General features: G+C 41.2%; 1 protein-coding gene across 1 annotated transcript in view; it reads right to left on the bottom strand.

The window, feature by feature from the left end:
• Positions 1-14994, bottom strand: part of enah (ENAH actin regulator) — a gene marked incomplete in the record, with an annotated part of 176162 nt that overhangs the window by 274 nt on the left and 160894 nt on the right.

Raw genomic sequence — 14994 nt, 5'->3', positions numbered from 1 at the left:
AACATAGCCACAACCCTTGTAAATAAATTCCCCTCCCACTCAGGGCTCTTTGGAGTAGATCACACCATGACCTACTACAAAAACCCTAGGGGTACGCAAAGATGATTTCAGTCTAGCAAGGGTAACAACAGCAGAGGTACTCATTAAACTGAGCGCCCTCAAACCTAACAAGGCCACTGGCCACGACAATATCCCCTCCAAATTCCTCAGAGACACAGCAACCGCCATCTCACCAGTCATAGCTCACATAATTAACCTCTCCATAAAACAGGGAAAAGTACCCCAAAGACTTCAAAATTGCAAGAGTAACCCCCCTGCACAAAAAAGGGCAGCAAATTGGACCCAGGCAACTACCGCCCTGTTTCTATACTTACCTCCATCTCGAAAGTCATGGAAAAAAATAGTATATGAACAGGTCGAAAAGTACCTCGCAGAAAAGAAACTAATCTATGAATTTCAATCTGGCTTTAGAACATCCCACTCCACTGACACATGCCTTCTTTATTTGAACGACCACATCAAACAAGAGGTGGACGAGGGTAAATACTGCGGCATGGTGATGCTGGACCTACAAAAGGCTTTCGACACTGTCAATCACCCCATTCTGATTGACAAGCTAAAAGCAATTGGTTTTGATAAACTATCGGTGAGCTGGATGCAATCCTACCTGGAGGGGAGAGAACAGATGGTGGAGGTAAACGGTACTCTGTCCCCCCCCCTCCCAGTGAGCTGTGGTGTTCCACAGGAAGCATATTAGGTCCGTTACTGTTCCTAATTTATGCAAATGACATGTCATCAGCATGTGACTGCAACTTGTTCCTGTTCGCGGACGACTCAGCCCTGCTGGTCTCTGACAGGAGCAGATTGCAGGTTGAAAAAACCCTCAGCTCCGAGCTCGGCAGAATCTGCACCTGGCTCGCCGATAATAAATTATCATTACACCTGGGTAAAACAGAGTCCATTCTCTTCGGTTCGAAACATAATCTCAGCAAATCCGACGACTTCTCAGTTGCAGTGGGTGACATTATTGTCACAAGTAAGAAGGAAATTACATACCTAGGATCTATTCTTGAGGCAAACCTCTCCTGTGACAAAATGGCATCCAATGTAATAAAAAAAGTCAATCAAAGAACTAGATTCCTATACCGGATCTCCTCTCTGGTAAACAAAAACACCCTGAAAACTCTGGCAGGAGCACTCATTCAAGGGTACTATGACTATGCTTGCACGTCATGGTACCATAGCACCTCCAAGGCGCTAAAAATAAAACTTCAAACATCGCAAAATAAACTGGTCAGACTACTGCTTGACCTTTCATCTAGAACCCACCTCACCTCTGCCCACTTTGACAACCTAGGATGGCTTAGAGTAGACGACAGAGTACAGCTACTTGCAATGGGCCTGGTCTACAAGATCCACTACACCTCTATGGTACCCATGTACATGTCAAAATTCTTCCCAAAGGTCAAGGAATACCATGATCATAACACCAGAGGGAGCTCCACAAATCATGTAAAACCCAGATTTGGCACAAAAAAAAGGGGAATACACGTTTCGCAATTATGCCACATCAAGGTGGAACGCTCTTCCCACAACTGTAAAGGAAAGTAAAACTATACTTACCTTCAAAACCTCTCTTAAAGAGCACCTTCGGGGAAAGCATTGCAAAACTGGCCCCGGTAATGGTACAAATCTCAACCTGTCGTACAATGGACAGCTTCCCCCCCCCCATCTATGTATATACTCGCATTTTAGACTCTGTTACTAACTGTATATCTGTAGACTTGGTATGTCTTAAATGTCCGGTTAGGATGTATTAGAACGAAATCTAAAATGAAAATTGTAAATAAGCCATCTGTATGTAAAAAACCACCTGTATGTAAATTGTAAATAAGCCATCTGTATGTCAAATATGTCTTATATGTCTTAAATGATATGATGAATTGGAAATGGGGGACCCTGATGTAAACAAGACGAAAGTCTTTCTCTGGTCTGCATCCCCTTAACAATTGTATGTTTTGAGCTGTACTGTACTGTACCCAATATACAAGCTGTTAATAAACTTTTCAATCAATCAATCAAACAACTCTTCTTCTCATAGCGACTGTAACTCCACAGTTGCTTACACTTCTTTCGGGTTTGCTAACGGTAGCTACTTTAGCTTGATAGCTAGCCATGGCTCCTTCCCCACCCTCGGGTGCTATTTCCTGCTCTATCTGTCTCATGTTTGGTTACTTCCCTACCTCCTTTACTGGTACCGATAGGCCTACATGTGTTAAATGTAGTACAGCTGCTAGGTTGGAGGCGGGAATCATAGCCATAGAAGCCCGGCTCCGCATTTTAGAAAGTAACTCAGCTACAGTAAAACCCATGTTAGTCGGTGCAAGAGGTAGCTCTTACTAGCCGTCCCCCGGCAACTCCCGAACAGCCGGCAGACTGGGTGACTGTTCAGAAGGGGCATAACGCGAGACCCGCAGGTCCCCACCAACCTGTTCACTTATCTAACAGATTTTCCCAACTCAACGAGACACCCGCTGAGAAGCCAACTCTGGTTATTGGTAGCTCTATTCTGAGATACGTGAATTTAGAGACCAAAGCCTCCACAGTCACATGCATACCGGGGGCCAGAGCGGGCGACGTTGAGGCGCATCTTAAACTGCTGGCTAAGAATAAACGTAAATACAGTAGGATTGTTACTCACGTCGGTGGTAATGATGTTCGTTTACGACAATCAGAATGCACCAAAGTTAATGTGGCGTCGGTGTGTAGATATGCTAAAACAATGTCGGACACCGTCATTTTCTCTGGTCCCCTCCCCAATCTGATCAATGACGACATGTATAGCTGCATGTCATCATTTCAGCGCTGGTTGTCTTGGTGGTGCCCAGCAAACGATGTGGGCTTCGTAAATATTTGGACAGCCTTCTGGGGAAAACCTGATCTGATTAAGAGAGACGGCATTCATCCTACTCTGGAAGGTGCAGATCTCATTTCAGCAAACATTTCAGAGCTTTGTGGACTTAATCCATGAGTCATGACAAACTAGAGTTGAGACCAGGAGGCGAAGTCGCAGTCTTACACGCTTCTCTGCGCTCTCTCCAATAAAATACCCAATATTAACGGTGTGTGTGTCTGCCCAAGGACAATTTAAAGTAAACCTAATAGAGGTGTCATACATAATAACCTAATAAAAGTCAATGTAACAACTACTACAGTGCAACAAAACAGGAAGATTAAATGTGGACTCTTAAACATAAGATCTCTAGCATCTAAAGCAATATTGGTAAATGATTTAATATCAGATTATAATATTGATATATGCTGTCTCACTGAAACTTGGTTGAGACATGAAGAATATGTCAGCATAAATGAAGCCACTCCACCCAGCCATATCAATACTCATATTGCTCGAGGCACAGGCTGAGGAGGTGGAGTTGCAGCAATCTTTGACTCAAGTTTACTTATCAATACGAAACCAAAATTAAATTATACCTCCTTTGAAAGCCTTGTTTTTAGTCTTACGCATCCAACCTGGAAAACTTTGCAGCCAATCTTATTTGTTACAGTGTACCGTGCACCAGGTCTTTATTCAGAATTTTAATCAGAATTCTCTGAGTTTTTATGAACTTTGGTACTTTCAACAGTAAAAAGTAATTATCGTAGGTGACTTTAATATTCATGTTGACGACGATAAAAATATCCTTACTGTTGCATTTAACTCTATATTAGATTATATTGGTTTCTGTCAGAGTGTAAATAAACCAACCCACTGTTATAATCACACTCTCGACCTTGTTCTGACTTATGGTATTGAAATTGAGCAACTATTGGTCGAACCGCATAATCCTGCTTTATCCGACCATTTTTTGGTAACTTTTGAAGTACTGTTACTAGATTACAAACCATTAGTCAAAAGCTCCTGTAGCAGAAACCTATCTGTTACTAGACTACAAACCATTAGTCAAAAGCTCCTGTAGCAGAAACCTATCTGTTACTAGACTACAAACCATTAGTCAAAAGCTCCTGTAGCAGAAACCTATCTGTTACTAGACTACAAACCATTAGTCAAAAGCTCCTGCAGCAGAAACCTATCTGTTACTAGACTACAAACCATTAGTCAAAAGCTCCTGCAGCAGAAACCTGTCTGTTACTAGATTACAAACCATTAGTCAAAAGCTCCTGCAGCAGAAACCTATCTGTTACTAGACTACAAACCATTAGTCAAAAGCTCCTGCAGCAGAAACCTGTCTGTTACTAGACTACAAACCATTAGTCAAAAGCTCCTGCAGCAGAAACCTATCTGTTACTAGACTACAAACCATTAGTCAAAAGCTCCTGCAGCAGAAACCTGTCTGTTACTAGATTACAAACCATTAGTCAAAAGCTCCTGCAGCAGAAACCTATCTGTTACTAGACTACAAACCATTAGTCAAAAGCTCCTGCAGCAGAAACCTGTCTGTTACTAGACTACAAACCATTAGTCAAAAGCTCCTGCAGCAGAAACCTATCTGTTACTAGACTACAAACCATTAGTCAAAAGCTCCTGCAGCAGAAACCTATCTGTTACTAGACTACAAACCATTAGTCAAAAGCTCCTGCAGCAGAAACCTATCTGTTAGTGCGATAGCCAAATTTAAGGAAGAGATTCCACCAATATTTAACTCGATAGCATGTCTGCATGTAAGGGAGGAAACTTAAACAAAATGTACACCACCCCAAATTGATCATGTTGTTGATAGTGCTACAGATGCCCTGCGAATAAAATTAGGCTCTGTTGCTCCTTTGGAAAAGAAGAAAATAAAACAACATAGACTAGCTCCATGGCATAATGCCGAAACCCGCAAAATAAAGCAAAAGTCGAGACAACTTGAAAGGATATGGCGTTCCACTAAACTTGAAGAATCTCGTTTAATTTGGCATATTACTCTCAATGAATATAAGAAAGCACTGCGTACAGCGAGAGCAGCTTACTACTCTTCATTAATAGATGAGAATAAGAATAATGCAAGATTTCTTTTCAGCACTGTAGCCAGGCTGACAGAGAGCCACAGCTCTATTGAGCCTTCTATTCCCATAGCACTCAGTAGTTATGATTTTATGTGCTTTTTTAATGATAAAATTGTTACTCTTAGAAACAAAATTAATGACCTCTTGTCTTTGACCAGTATAGTGTTATCAACAGCTCCCGGAAACATAAGTTCTAATATTACACTAGATAGTAAATTAGAATGGTTTTCAACCATAAACCTTGAACAATTGAATTCAATGATTCTCTCTCCCAAACCATCAACATGTATCTTAGACCAAATTCCAACTAAGCTGTTAAAGGAAGTTTTTCCATTAATGAACACTTCTTTATTAAATATTATGAATATGTCTTTATTATCAGGCTATGTTCCACAATCATTTAAAGTAGCAGTGATAAAACCTCTTCTTAACCTCTTAAGCCCTGAGCCTGTTTTTCAGGTCTCAGGTTCGAAAATGACATTCCCAGAACAAATGACCATATCTTCCCTTCTAAAAGGGTTAAATTAATAATCTTTATTCTCAAAGTAATGATAAACCTGTGAGTTGGATGTAGAAAAGTCAGAATCAATATAGATGTTTTTTATTTTAAAGAAAATTCAGATTTTACATAGTAAAAAACTGTAAATTATAGTGTCCGTCCAAAAATTATTTTTTACTTATAGGGAAAACTACCCTTGGATGATGGGTTAGTAGACTAAAAGCTTTAGGCATCCAAAGTACAACATATAATAAGTACCCTGTATCAAGATTGATGCAAAACAAGTGAATTTTTTTTAGAGAGATTTAGCCAAAAAACCCCACTTCTGGGGTCATTTGGGTGGATTTGACCTATCTCTGGCCCCCCTTGCTCGATTTTGATGAATGAAATCTCTTTATAACCGTTAGAGCCAATGGAATCGAGGGAAAGTTATATACACACCAAAACGTTAACAAATAAGGAGTGAGAGTGACGCGTTACCAAAACCGGAAGCTGCATACACTCTGGTGGCTACCATTAGCAGCTAACTTTTCCGCTCCGATTTTTACATAAAAAATAGAATTATGGATTATAAATAATTTTTTAAAAGGCACAGGTACATTATCAACCTATGGATCAACAGTTGTAGACATTTTTATTTCCGTTTTAATGCCATTGAACACGTCTTTTGACCTAATTGACAGCTACGGTGAGACGATCTGCCGTAAAAGCTCCGTAAAGGTACGTGTTGTGATGTCTGTGTTTGCTTCCCCTGTCGCAAGTTCGGATTGCTCAGTGATGATACTATACCTAAATAATCAGTGGAGTCTCAGCTTTAATAGGCTATATTGTATGTGCAGCTACGATAAGTAATAAGGGTATCTTTATCTTGAATTGTGTGCCGCAGTGCGTTAGAATTTTTTCGCTCAGGGGTCATTTAGACCCTTCTTATGAGACTTGTGTTTTGTTTTGGTAAAAATGGTTCATATCTTCAGTTAGCTGAGATTCTTCCCGTTAATCTGGTGCTACACATTAATAGTTTCATAAATGTTAAGAAGCCCTGAGACCAGTGGCGTCGCCTGGCCTGGGCATCCGGGGCTTTAGCCCCGAATGTTTTTTCTGTAGCCCCGGACAATTCTCCCTCAATAATATAATACATTAACCGTGCTTTACGTGAACCTCATCATGACACGAGAGGACGGCAGCACTGTAATTTCCCGTGTTCAGTGAATGCAACAGAGGCATGACACCAGACCAATCAGAGAGTTGCATGGAAAAAACGTGTGCTTGTGTCATTCAAGCTCGGCTCTGTGTGTGTGTGTGGCAATAGCGCATTTAGTGTGATAGAGAGAGAGAGAGGGGGAGAGAGGGAGAGAGGGGGAGGGAGGGAGGTGCCAGCATGGACCGTGTTGTTAGCATCTGGTTAGCTAGCTGCACTAACGGACATAAGGAGCTGTTTGTTCCACAAGAAGCTGGAGGAGAGTCCTCTCCTCTCAGACTGAGAGACTCAGGTGAGCTAAAGGACTCTCTTACCCCTTTCACACCAAGGCTTTTCCCCTTCTAGCTCCATGCTAGAGCTTTTCTGGTTCAGAACCGGTTCTTCGGTTTAGCGCCGGCTCTTTTCACACCGCTCAGAGCCCGACTGGTGCTGCCGCTGCTGCGTCATGACGTCACAGTTTACGTCGCTGAGTTTCTCCCCAACGGAGCTCACCTCACAACAACAACGGGCCGGGGACTGCGTTGCTTTTAATCATACGAAGCCAGATTAAATTAAATAACGACTTCTCCAACCTTATACTTTTCTCCAGAGTGCCGTGGTTCATTGTTTATTAATGTGTTTCAGCGGCATTTACCGACCGCTGCAGTGCTGACTGCTCTTCAACGGGAGGGTATTCTCCCGTTAGCTCCGGGTTAGCTCACACGGCTCTAAAGTATTCACTGTCTGACTGTCACACAAGCAGCTGTTACATATCCCCAGTTCCCCTTAAGTGAATGTGTGTCAGTCTGAATTGACGCTGTTTGGTGTCAGTCTGAATTGACGCTGTTTGGCATCACAACGCTGTTATGAAAGTTTCTCTGGTATAACATGGGTGATGTTAGCATAGCAACCGAAGCTAAACTAACTACTTGCTAAGCCATTTTATACAGGCACTTTTTATCGGCGTATTTTTCATTATGATTCTACTTGTGATAGTCGGACATGACAACCTGTGCAGCCCATGTATTGATTCCATCCGATAGCTGCTATAATAACAAACAAAACGTCTGCCTGCTCTCCACAATGATCAATAACAGCGAACGGATGGTCAAAGTAAGGTACAAATAAACAGAATCACACGAAGCCTGGTTAGTGTTGCCTGACTTTATAAAGCGTGTTTTTTTTTTTACAAGTGTGTGGTTGCGTTCTAGTCACTTTGCTCAGCACTACTGCTGGTTACAACTTTTATTTGCCGTACTCGCCTTAACTGTTATCTCAGGTTAATCTCGCCCCCCTCCGACGTAAGCGGTTCTTGCTTCTACACGGACAACTTTTTGGTGCTCGAAACGAACCGGATTCCGGAGCTTAGAGGCTGCTCCGCTGCGGTGTGAACAGGAAAACCCGCACCAGCACCGAACCGGCCCCGAAACACCGTTGGTGTGAATGGGGTATCTGAGTGTTTAGATAGTTAACTTTAGTCTAAGTTATCTCAGTGGGTCTCAAACGGTTTGGTCACAAATTATTCAAAAGATTATTTCCGCGGCACACCTTCATATGATCATTATAGTTATTAAAAAAAAGAGAATAAAGGAAAAACAGTTATGAAATACTATATGGCAGTAAAACAAGAATAGAGTTTAAAAAGGGAGTGATTAGTAAAATATCCATAAAGAAAAAGAACATCTGTTTACAGTTCTGCTTCATATGGGTGTTGAGAGAGGTATCCATAGATCTCTTCATTTTGCTCTCAAAGTGCACCAGATTGATGCATTTAACTTCAATATTTAAAAAAAAATCTTCAGCCTTCATTGTAACAGTCGCGGGTGTACTGTGTGTGTGCGTGTGGGGAGTGTTGCAGTAAAAAATGCCACTGTAGTGCCGCCGCCACTGTGGGCTAAGCCCCGAATGTTTTCAGGTCCAGGCAACGCCCCTGCCTGAGACATTATCTCGAAAACAAAAAGGTGGGAGGGGTCCAATGGGGGGACCGCCGTGCTTAAGAGGTTAAAAAGCAAAACCTCGATCTAGAGGTTTTAGCCAATTATAGACCTATTTCTAATCTTCCGTTCCTCTCAAAAATTCTTGAAAAAGTAGTCTCAAAACAGTTGTGTGATTACTTAAAAAACAATGATTTATTTGAAGATTTTCAGTCTGGCTTTAGAACACATCATAGCACAGAGACAGCTCTGGTTAAAGTCACAAATGACCTTCTAATAGCCTCAGACAAAGGACTTGTCTCTATTCTTGTTTTTGTTAGAAATTAAAATCAACATCGATTGACGTAATTTAGTTTAAACGAACAGTAAGTTCAAAACTGTTTTATTCTGAAAACAGTTCCGTTTAAAGTTTACTTTGAAAAGCTGTATTGAGAGACGACAACAATGACCACTTCCGGTTTCACGTTAGGATCGATTACAGCCTTTAAAATGCATTAAATAAAGTCATGAAAGAGTGTATGATGAGAAAAGGCGTGTGGAAGTTATACAATGACCACACGACGTTTAAATCCTCTGTTATGTGCGATATCGGACATTGGAGAAAGAGGTGGGAGAACGACGTCACCAGCCGCCATTGAAGGAGGAGCGCTGGATCGATACAGACGGAGGACAACGCAATCTCAGGGACTTCTTGACCGGGCCGCCTGCGAGAGGGAGCTGCAGCCTCTCTCTCCTCACTCCTTCTGTTTGCTTGATTACCACACTACTTAAATTAAAGTAACCAAATTGAATCTTTTCAGAGACTCCATTAGTCTCGTTATTTCAAGCTTCTCTCCTGGAACGCGAGAGAACCAACACAAATCAACATTTTGCTCGATCTCAGTGCTGCATTTGATACTATCGACCATGATATCCTATTGCAAAGACTAGAGCACTTAGTTGGCATAAAGGGAACTGCTTTAGGCTGGTTTAGGTCCTATCTATCTGAACGCTCTCAGTTTGTGTGTGTCAACGATGAATCTTCCATGCAAACCAAAGTTAGCCATGGAGTGCCACAGGGCTCAGTGCTTGGACCTATTTTGTTCACACTATATATGCTTCCGTTAGGCAATATTATAAGGAATCATTCTGTACATTTCCATTGTTATGCGGATGATACTCAACTGTATTTATCCATCAAGCCTGATGAATCCAATCACCTAAATAAAATTCAAGACTGCCGCAAGGACTTAAAAACGTGGATGACCTTACATTTTTTTATGTTAAACACGGCCAAAACTGAAGTTATTGTACTCGGCCCAAAGAATCTACGAAACAAACTATCTAAAGATATATTAACTATGGATGGCATTAATTTGGCCTCCAGTGAGACTGTAAGGAATCTTGGTGTTATATTTGATCAGGATTTATCTTTTAACGCCCACATAAAATCAATCTCAAGGACCGCCTTCTTTCATCTACGTAACATTGCAAAAATCAGGCATATCTTACCTCAAAACGATGCAGAGAAACTAATCCATGCATTTGTTACTTCAAGGCTGGATTATTGTAACTCTTTATTATCAGGGTGTACCAAAAAGTCAGTTAAAGGTCCCATGTCATGCTTTTCCGGTTATTACCCGTCCCCTTGTGTGTTATGAAGGTTTTTATGCATGTAAGGCAAGGCAAGGCAAGGCAAGTTTATTTATATAGCACTTTTCAACACAAGGCAATTCAAAGTGCCTTACAAAAAATGAAAGACATTAAGAAAATGGCATTTAAAATCAGTCATTAAAAAGAAAAGATAATAAAATAAACATTAAAAGAAAAAAAAATACATGGATAAAAGTTACAGTGCAGTTTAAGATATGAATAGTTCAATTAAAAGCGGCGACAAAAAGAAAAGTCTTCAGCCTGGATTTAAAAGTAGTCAGAGTTGCAGCGGACCTGCAGGTTTCTGGGAGTTTGTTCCAGATATTTGGAGCACAATAACTGAACGCTGCTTCTCCATGTTTAGTTCTGACTCTGGGGACAGAAAGCTGACCAGTCCCTGAAGACCTGAGAGTTCTGGATGGTTCATAATTTAGCAGTAGGTCAGAAATGTATTTTGGGCCTAAACCATTCAAAGCTTTATAAACCAGCAGCAGTATTTTGAAATCTATTCTTTGACACACAGGAAGCCAGTGTAAAGACTTCAGAACAGGAGTGATGTGATCCACTTTCTTAGTGTCAGTGAGGACTCGAGCAGCAGCGTTCTGAATCAGCTGAAGCTTTCTAATAGATTTTTTAGTGAGACCTGTGAAGACACCATTGCAGTAGTCGAGTCTACTGAAGATAAAAGCATGGACAAGTTTTTCCAAATCCTGCTGTGACATTAGTCTTTTAATCCTAGATATGTTCTTTAGGTGATAGTAGGCTGATTTAGTAACTGTTTTAATGTGACTGTTGAAGCTCAGGTCAGAGTCCATGACTACACCTAGATTTCTGGCTTTATCTGTTGTTTTGAACATTGCAGACTGAAGCTCAGCGCTAACTTTTATACGTTCTGCCTTGGCTCCAAAAACCATTACCTCAGTTTTATCTTTGTTTAATTGGAGAAAGTTCTGACACATCCAGTCATTGATTTGTTCAATGCACTTACTCAGTGTTTGAATTGGAGCATAATCTCCTGGTGAAATTGTTACGTAAATTTGTGTGTCATCCGCATAGCTATGGTAACTTATTTTGTTGTTCTTCATTATCTGAGCCAGTGGTAGCATGTAGACGTTAAAGAGAAGAGGCCCCAAGATGGAGCCTTGAGGTACCCCACATGTCATATTTGTCAACTCAGATGTGTATTTACCTATAGAAGTTGTTTCTGTCCTTTAAGTAGGATTCAAACCAATTTAGAACTGTTTCCGAAAGTCCCACCCAGTTTTCCAGTCGGTCTAGTAATATGTTGTGGTCAACAGTATCAAACGCAGCACTGAGATCTAATAATACTAACACTGAAGTTCTGCCACTGTCTGTGTTTAAGTGGATGTCATTGAAGACCTTTACAAGAGCAGTCTCAGTGCTGTGGTTTGGTCGAAAGCCTGACTGGAACACATCGAAACAGTTATTTAAATGCAAGAAGTTACTCAACTGTTGAAAAACAACTTTTTCAATGATTTTACCTAGAAATGGCAGGTTTGATATGGGCCTGTAATTGTTCATTACTGAAGCATCTAGATTATTCTTTTTTAAGAGCGGTTTAATGACTGCAGTTTTCAGGGCCTGTGGAAAAATACCTGAGTGAAGAGATTTGTTTACTATATGAAGTAGATCTGAGGCCATGCAAGGAAAAACATCTTTGAAAAAATCCTGTTGGAATAATATCAAGGCAGCAGGAGGAGGATTTCAGAAGTTGAATAATGTCCTGTAGGTTTTTATCATTAATCTGATGGAATTGTGTCATGATGTCTGAATTGATATTAGGTGGACATAGTGTAAGGATGCGTGGAAGGGTAGGACCCAAATGCAGACTATCAGAAAAGGTAAACGGTCTTGAAACAAAAACGAGCTTTATTCTTAAAGCTTAACAATAGCAAGGCATGAAACACATAGGTTCTACAGAAAACTGACCGTGACCAACATGGTGGGAGACAAGAGAAACAAACAATGAACCGACAGGGGAACACAGGAAGAGACAAGACTAAATACAGAGAGGGGTAATCACAAGACGAGACACAGCTGGGGTAAGGGAGGCAGAAACACAAGGGCAACAGGTGAACACAATCAAACAATCAGACACACCAGGGAAACTAAGACAGGAAGGCAAACACAGGAAGAAGGAACAGAGAAGACACGAGGAAAACATTTCAAAACAAAACAGGAAACCAGAAAAAGACAAGACAAAACACAACACAGACAGATCGTGACACATAGGGACAACACATTTGCTGTACCTGATGCAGAGGCACTGACTGCTTGTCTGATTTTCTGAATTTTGTCAGTGAAGAAGGAGGCAAAATCATTGCACGCCCTGGTGGATAGAAGTTCAGAGGCTACTGACACTGGGGGGTTAGTTAGTCTGTCGACGGTAGCAAACAAGGCATGTGCGTTGTTTTTGTTTTTGGTAATGATGTCAGAGAAGAAAGACTGTCGTGCGTTATTCAGTTCCAAATTATAAAGGCCAAGTCTCTCTTTATAGATTTCAAAGTGAACCTGGAGATTTGTTTTTCGCCACCTGCGTTCAGCTTTTCGACATTCTCTTTTTTCTGTTCTCACGGTCATGGCCTTTCTCCATGGAGATATTTTTTTGCCAGACACTTCCTTTACCTTAGTTGGAGCAATGGCATCTATAACATTCTTAATTTTGTAAACGGTCTGCAGAGTCAAAAACCCTCAAAACACACCCTGTAGCGAGTAAAACTCTAACACAGAAAATACCTCCCCAAAACGCCTCGTTGGAGATTTCTCATTTTCCATTGTTTACTTCCTGGGTATCGTGACGTAGGAATGGCCAGTAGCCACGCCCAGAGCTATGGCCGCACCCTCTGCCACGTAACAAAGCTGATATGTACAGCGTAGGGCACTGAAGAACGATGCTGTTCCTACTTTGTTTGGACCAGCGGGAGTTCGGGTACACAACCTGTAAGTATTCATTGTTGTTTGTGTATTTATGATGTTTAAAACAAACAAGGTAAATGTTTTTCGGACTATTACGTTGAAATGCTCTCCGCAGACCCATGCTCACAGCGTTATAAACCTTTTTGTTACTCAATATCAAGCCACACTTATTGTTTTTACTTCGGCTGTGAGTGTTTGTGTGTGCTCAGGATGAGTTTAGCTTGTTCTAGCTTTATCGCCAAGCCCGTCTGCTCCTCCAGCAGTGTGTGTGTCTGTGTATGTGCGAGCAATGCTAACTGGACTAACTAAGTTGCTAGCGTTTCCATATATCAACTCCAATGTTAGCAGATGGCCTTACATGTATCTCATAGCTGGAGAATGTCTGCATTCACACACGAAATACTCATAGACAGTATACTCCGGGTGATTTACCATACGGTCAGTACATTACAGTTGGCGTTCCTGGCGTGTATGCTACCGAGCTACCGTTCATAGCGTGTATGCTACATAGCTAAACAACAAGGCTACCTAGAGCTAGACATGCTAGGGAAAACATTGTTTTCATGCCAGCTACAATGAATGACCGAACGTAGCAGACTACCCGTATAAGATTGCAATTGTAAACATGTTCTTGCTAGCCTAGACTAGCTGTTGTTCATAGTAGATTGGCATATTACACTGAACAACTAGCAAACGTAGGTTAGCATATTAGCTGGCAAGCTAAAAGTGTTGATTAGATAGATAGATTAGATAGATACACACTCCTACCACAACTACTACTAACGAATCTAAAACAACTAAGTTTCTCTAATATTTTGTGATTTGCATTTGATTTCGTCCAGCCAGATCAGGAAACTCCTGGCGTATCTGGCGGACAACACACACACGGGATGACCACTCTGATGCCTCGTCCTAAAAAGCCCCAGCACCAGTTTACAAAGCTGCGATAGGCAAGATGCCGAAAACGCCTATAAGGGGAGGAATGGATGATATACAGTGTATATATATATGTATATTTACACATGTTCATTTTGTACATTGCTAAAAATAAAGTTTGATGGAAATACTTAGTATCCTTTCTTCCCTGAATGATTTGCTCCTATAACATATCATGAGCTGACCAATCGGAGCACACTGGGCTCACAGGGAGGGGGGGGCAAGAGCTGCAACGAGCCGTTTAGTGGAGAGAGTGAATACTGCTGAATACACACACTTTACAGAGATGCGAAACCAATGTGAGTTTGGAAAAATGCACAGTATAAATCTATTTTAGTATACCTCAACAATGGAATTATGATCAGTGGAAATGGCCATGACATGGGACCTTTAAGTCGCTTCAGCTAATTAAAAAATGCTGCAGCACGTGTACTAACTAGAGTTCGGAAAAGGGACCACATTACTCCAGTTTTGGCTGCCTTACACTGGCTCCCTATAGAACACAGGATAGAATTTAAAATTCTTCTTCTCGCCTACAAAGCCCTTAATGGGCAGGCGCCATCTTACCTTAAAGAACTCATTATACCCTACTGTCCAACTAGGGCATTGCGTTCCAAGAATGCACGGTTGTTGGTTGTTCCTAGAGTCTCTAAAAGTACAATGGGAGCCAGAGCCTTTTCTTATCAAGCTCCACTTTTGTGGAATCAGCTTCCAGTTTGTGTTCGGGCGGCAGACACCCTATCCGTTTTTAAGAGTATGCTTAAGACCTTCCTTTTTGATTACTGTATTCACTTTAAGTGTCTCCCCTTAAGTACAGTACATTAGCCTGTATGCCCATGATAAATTGCCTTAGCTAAACCTTGAGCTAACTT

Source organism: Trematomus bernacchii, unplaced genomic scaffold (genome assembly GCF_902827165.1).
Source record: "Trematomus bernacchii unplaced genomic scaffold, fTreBer1.1, whole genome shotgun sequence".
Classification (NCBI taxonomy): domain Eukaryota; kingdom Metazoa; phylum Chordata; class Actinopteri; order Perciformes; family Nototheniidae; genus Trematomus; species Trematomus bernacchii.
Note: the sequence above shows the minus strand (reverse complement) of the source record. Positions and strands in the feature narration are given on the sequence as shown.